Here is a 6,966-nt window from a genome sequence, read left to right on the forward strand (position 1 = left end):
AAAAACTGGAACACGTGTGAAAATAAGAAAAGGTCCATGCAAAAGGAAAAAAGCAGCCAATAGAAACTGTTCCTGAGGAAACCTAGATTTTGACCTTATTCGATAAAGACATTAATCAGCTATTATAAATATGTCCAAAGAACTAAAAAAATGGCTAAAGAATTAAAGTATGAGAATGATGTCTCACCAAATAGTGAATATCAAGAGGTAGAAATCATAAAGAAGAACCAGAGAGAAACCCAGCTGTTGAAAAGCATAACAACAAACGAAAATTTTACTTCAGGGCCTCAGTAACAGACTGGAACTGGCAGAGGAAAGAATTAATGAAATTGAAGTTGTCGATTGAAATTATCCACTCAGAGGAACAGAAAGAAAAATGAAGATAACTGAACCACCTCGGAGACAAGTGGGGTGTCACAGACAGACTAACAGACACATAAGGGAGTTCTATAAGGAGAGAAAAGAGAGAAAGGGTGTCTGAACTGAGGTGGACTGTCACCCAGAAACAGAGTTTGCAATTCAAGCACAGACAAGGTAATTACCTGCTTTAACAGAAGAAATAACAACCATGAGAGAAAAATAACAGAATCCAAAATGTCCACCATTTAACATTCATAATATCCAGGATATAATAATAAACTGTCCAACACATAACGAACCAAGGAAATGGAACACATTCTCAAAAGAAAAGAAAATCCACTAAGTCCATTGCCAGGGTATTCCAGATACTGTGCCTAGCAGAGGAGGATATTAAACAGCTATTACAACGCTCCTCAATGAAGTTGAATAAAATGTGCTTTCAATAAGTAAAAATTAAGAAATCTCAGGAAAGAAATAGAAATGATCAAAGGAAAAAATTCTAGAACTGAAAAATACATCTGAAATTTTTAAATTATTGGATAGACATATCAGGTGAATGGAAATGAGAATAATAAGTAAGTATACTTGAAGAGCAATCAGTAACAATTATCCAGTGTGAAGAACAGGAAAAAAAGTGAAAACTATAAGATCATCGATGAACAGGAACCAGAGTAAACAGAAAAAGTCTCTCAGCAGGACATGCCATACTCAAGCTGTGGAAAGCCTAATATATATATAGCAAATCTTGAGGGCAGTAAGAGAAAAAGGACAGATTACACACTGAGAAACGATGATTTAACTAACAGGTGAATTGAGATCAGAAACTATTCCTGCCAAAAGAGAATGGACTAACATCTTGAAAGTATGAAAGAAACAATGGACGTGGAATTCTATCCATCAAGAATGAAGGTGAAACAAAGACATTTTGAGAAAAGAGAAAACGGAAGAATTTACCACCAAGAAATCCACATTACAATAAATGCTAAAGAAAGTTCTTCGGGCTGAAGGGAAATGACACCAGCTAGAAAGTTGGATCCCCAAAAAGTAATAAAGAGAATGAGGAAGGCTAAATATCTGGAGACATGCAAAAGATGGCTTTTTAAAAATATATATATTTTATTGATTTTTTACAGAGAGGAAGGGAGAGGGATAGTTAGAAACATCGATGAGAGAGAAACATTGATCAGCTGCCTCCTGCACACTCCCCACTGGGGATGTGCCCACAACCAAGGTACATGCCCTTGACCGGAATCAAACCTGGGACTCTTTAGTCCACAGGCCGACACCCTATCCACTGAGCCAAACCGGTTAGGGCTGGCTTTCTTCTACTTTTTCTCCTTTTAAATTCTTCCAAGTCATAAAGCTGTTTAAAGCCAAAAATTATAAAACTTGTTCTTGATAATCAAAAGTTAAATGTTTTATTTACCCAGCAAATGTTTGAGGACAAAGTTGCATACCTACACGAGCCAGGCACCATATCAAGCCTTTTGTATGTACCGATGTAAACATCCCGCTGGTCCTGTAAGGTGAGACTCTCCGTCCACATTAGAGGAAATTGAGACTGCGGACTTAGGGGACTTGCCCCGTCTGCTTGGTCATTCAGCAGAGCCGGTGCCTGGTTCCAGTCCTGTCTGCTCCTCAAGCCCAGGCTCTCAGCCACTCATACTACACTGCCTCAGGAAGAGCCCGTCTGTTTGGACTGTAAGAGTTGAGGCACAGCTGGGAAACCTTAAAAAGTGCCAGGAAAGAGAGATGGGCAGTAGGAGCCTCATTGTTAGCCGGAGGAGAGGCATGTGGCCCGCAGGGAAACCCTGACTGAAGAAAGGGCAGCTTCAGTAGGGTGGTTGGGGTTCATTTAGGCATTAAGTGGAAATAAGCTAGATGTTTTGAGAAGAAGCATGGAGCTCGTAAATCTATTAGATGCATACTAGTACTTCATGATGGAAACTGGTGTGAAATTGGTTTAGAAAAGTAAATTGTTGTCCGATTGGAAAACCTTAGAGACAAGGGTGAGATCTAGCTGTGTGTGTGCGCGTGATTCTAGAATCACTTTCCAAAACCCTAGACCCCTCACTAATTATAACTCTCTCTCCTTTCCACCCACTTCTTGAAACATGGCTTGCACTGTCCTCCCATTCTCACCTCCTCGGGGTTTTTAGTCCATGGCACTCTGAACTTTGTCTTCATTCCCTGGAAGCTAGTCACACTAACGTCTCCAGTGATTCTCAAGTTTCAAATCCAGCGTGCTTATCTCGTTGAAGTCCAAGTAATTAACATTCCTAACCACTCCTGTTTGAAGCTCAAATTCTTATTTCTCAGATCTCTGTCTTGGTCGGCTCCATATGCTCTTCTCTCTTTTCCCCCTTCTCTCTCTCTCTCTCTCTCTCTCTCTCTCTCTCTCTCTCTCTCTCTCTCTCTCTCTCTCTCTCTCTCTCTCTCTCTCTCACACACACACACACACACACACACACACACACACACACCAGTGTTCTTCAAGGTTCTCTACTTTCTCATCTCTCACCTAGCATGGCTACTTCACCAACCCTATGACTTCAACCCACCTGTACTCTGATGGGACCTCAGTCCTGGGCCCCAAATCTGTGTCTCTAACCATCTCTGGACAGCTCTGTCCAGACTATAAAGAATATGAGGTTTTCTCTGCATCCAAGTTATCAAGTCAGCTTGCCAGAGCTTCAAGGATGCTGGTAAAAGACAAGCCTTCTAAGTCGGAGATAAAAGGCAGTGGATTACTCACAGCAGTAACAGCACCCAAAGTATCAGCAGTTTCATGCTGGTTCCCTGAACCCTAGTTCTCACAAGGTGAAATGAAGGTCAGGTGAAACATGCCCGTGCAGTGGGGTGTCCCGTGGAAGAGGGACCCTGAGCTTAGCAAACTGAAATCTCACGGCGGGCAGAAGCCTGCTCTTCTCTCCAGAGGGAGACACGGTCTTTTTTTTCAAACGTTGTGTGGATTTCCTTCAAAGGTTGTTGGCCATACAAACATCCCTGAAAAGACCGTCTCAAATGAAGGGCAGTCAGTGCCTTGCTCTCAAGATGTGCAGAAACTCAAGAGAATTGCTTCTCAACAAGTTGCGTTTTGCTATCGCATTGGCCTCTTAAGTTCGGTATATAGCTGAACCAAATGCGTCATCACCTGCTGAATCGATTCCTTTCTGTCCTCGATATATTGGACAAATAGTACCACCATTGACTCATTTACACCTATACCACAGCATAGGCTAAAGCTGGGGAAAATACAAGACAAATCAAAAGATCTCAGTTTAAACACAGTAGAACTCTGTATTCCTCTTATGCACAATGCAGTTCAGATGCCCCTGAGAGGTTGCCTCCTGAGCAGCTCCCTCCCAAATGCTGTCGAGGACCCAGGCTCTTCTGCCTGTGGCTTCCCGTCCTGCGGCTTCGGGGTCTCTTTGACATCATCCCACGTGCAGGCATCAGCTCAACAGGGTCCCGTTCATTCTCTTGTGCTGGGGTCCAGCCCTGGGTTCATTCTCTTGTGCTGGGGTCCAGTCCAGGGGTTCCCAAAGGTGTGGACGGAGTCGGGGAAGAATGTTTTACGTGGAGACAGCGTTCAGAACTCTCTAGCTCTCTTTAGTCTCCGTGGATCTTCCTGTCCCTGGCGGAGGACACAGAGAAAGATCCTGAGACAAGCTGAGCCTTTATTTTATAGTCAGAGGTAAACAAGGCAGTGGTCACCAAAGTTACACTGTTCTTGTGAGTTTCACTTGTTTTTGTTCTTGTTGCACTTCCCTCGGCCCATTAGCTTCCCAGGTAAGATCTAGGGAGCGTCATAAGGTCAAGCCTAAATATGCTAAGAGGACTGTGCCCTCTAAGCTGGGACTTGTTTGTGACTTTGCCAACAGGTCAGTCCGAGGCTTAACCCTATAGAGGCTCCCCACACTCTTGCTCTCAGTCACTGCCGCTGTCTGCCTCGCTTCTGCCTCAGCAGCCCATCAAAACTTGTATCTGGCCGTGTCACTCACCCCGAGAGCCTCCTGGAAAACGCCGTCCTACCGTTACGTAGGAAGTAGAAAGTCCAAACTCCTTAATAGAACAGAGGGGCCCTCCGTGACCGGGTCCCTTTCTGTCTGTCCAGGCTCATGCCCAGGACTCTCACACACACCCCCTTTGATCTTACCAAATCAGTTACTAACAGTGCCCTGGCCTTTACTTCCTCTTCTGACTTCCCTGCTTTTGCACCTGTTGTCCTGCAGCCCTATAACCACCCCCACCACATCCACACCATTTGCCTACTTGACACACTTCTCAGTTTCTCCTTAAATACTCGGCTTAAGTGTCTGCACTTGGTGAGGGGGCCCACCTACCATCATGCTGCCTGGCTGTGTCACTGAGGACAAAGAAGTTAACCAAGTAGCAGTTCCTAAATTTATTTTTTTAGTAACATCTGAAATGTGCATCTTAACGAAAACAAATGACAATAGCAGAAAGTGAGGAAAAACCATGGGAAGGCATGAAAACTAGGTTGCTATGGGAAAAGCGAACAAGGTGCTGGTCATTGGGCAACCATGGTTCATAACGTGTAAAATGTGCCTGCGTATCAAGGGGTCAGAAGAATATAGAAAATAACGAAATGAGTGGGCTTGGTACAATAGCTCTGTTAAAGTTTAAGCCAAACTGCGGTGGGCGTTCTCTGGCCAGTCCTGCGGGTGTCCTCACGCAGTGGGCACTGGCTGCTGCCCGCCATGTGGATACTGGGAATTCAAGTGCAAAGCACATCTAGGTCCTCCAGGAGCCCACGGGATAGGGACTGGCCGGTGACCCCTGTGGCAGGGGCTCAAATTAAGGTGAGACTGGCGCCAGCCATGACCCGAGGCCTGGAGCCAAGCAGGCCACACTCGGCCTGCTGGATGCCACCAGAGGATGCCTGAGAGCAATGCTGCCGACGCGGTGGCCTCGCAGCAGCACTGCCCCCCACCCCCCAGCATGGACAGCGGCCAGTGACCAGTGATCCCTGTGGTTGTACATGGCCCTGTCCAGACAGCCCTCTCTGACCCCAGTGTCTGTGAGCAACCTCCCTGTGATGGTGGAATGTTCTGGTGGAACATCGGAGACACTATAATTTTGACAACAAATTTTTTAAAATATATTTTTATTGATTTCAGAAAGGAAGAAGGAGAGAGAGAGAAACATCAATGATGAGAGAGAATCATTGGCTGGCTGCCTCCTGCACACACCTACTGGGGATTGAGCCCACAGCCCGGGCATGTGCCCTTGACCAGAATCGAACCCGGGACTTTTCAGTCCACAGGCTGATGCTCTATCCACTGAGCCAAACCAGCTAGGCATACAGGAAACATGTTCATAATGGCACACCTATAATAAAATCATAAAATAATTTATCTCTCGAGATTACAGTGCTTTAGTGGCTTCAGTGTCGTTCATGTATAAAGTATTAGTCATTATCTGAGTCATGTCCTATGAACTCTGGAAGAAAGGCGTGCGTTCCTGTTGGGGGAGTCAGCCCGCAGGCTTCCAGGGACTCCCTCGCTGGTCACCCTTCCTGTTCCTGAAAACTGGGTCCACAGAAGAGCACGCGGTGTGGTCTGTACTCGAGACTTTCTCACGGAGAGAACGGCCTGACAGTAAATGCGATCTTTACATGTTACATATATGTATCTTCACCCGGCACCTCCTTTATCTAGCTAAGACCATGCTTGGCCTTTGGCATCAATAAGATTTGACCACAACGTTTTGAATCATCTGTGCGTTGTTTGGAGGGGGAAAGAAGGGATAAATGAAAATGTGAAGATTTCTATTTTGAGGTTGATTTACCTATTCGATTTATAGATGACTCATTAAACCCATTTTTTAACACTGTCGTTTTCATTTGAGTCAGAAAAATCATAAACCACTATCTACTCCTCCCAGAACAAAGAGAAAGCAACATAGCAAGATGGCATTCAGAAGAAAAGGCCTGATACCGCCGGTCAGACATGACCGTTAGTTGGTAGGATGGTCAGGGAGAGGCTGGAGAGCACGCCTGTGCCTTGGGGAGAGAACACAGCCTGTTCCTTACCGTCTGTGGCTGATTTATTCAACCAACATTACGCAGCGCCTGCCGTGTGTCCGCTGTGCTTGTGACGAGGACGCGATGGTGAACAAACAAATGGAGTGACTGCCCTGCTCTGGAAATGACCACGTACAACCCTGCCCACCCTCAGCGGCTCCGTCAGCCCGTGTGGTCACTGTGAGATACACCTACAGGGACTTTTTGAAACATTCTTTTCAGACCTGGTGAGCCAGCTGCTGGGCGGGCCTGGGACCAGGGTTTAAAGCTGCCCTCGTCAGTGGGCCGGGCAGCTGCACACCCGCGGTTGGAAGCTGGAAACCTCAGCGTGGCTTCCTCCCGGGTTGTCTCCCAGATGGCGGTTTCTTTATCGTCACCTGACCCAGAATATGCTTCCCAGTGTTGACATGGGACCCAGAGAATTCGCAGCTGCTTACCAGACCCTAGGAATTCCCGCCAGTCTCTCAGCCCCCAAAGAACAGAGGCTGCAGGGACGATGGGCCATGTATACGTCCTCGAGGGAGAGGGGCTATGGCCCGCCACCCACCTCCCCCAGC

This window comes from Myotis myotis, unplaced genomic scaffold, assembly GCF_014108235.1.
Source record: "Myotis myotis isolate mMyoMyo1 unplaced genomic scaffold, mMyoMyo1.p scaffold_m19_p_7, whole genome shotgun sequence".
In the NCBI taxonomy this organism is placed as follows: domain Eukaryota; kingdom Metazoa; phylum Chordata; class Mammalia; order Chiroptera; family Vespertilionidae; genus Myotis; species Myotis myotis.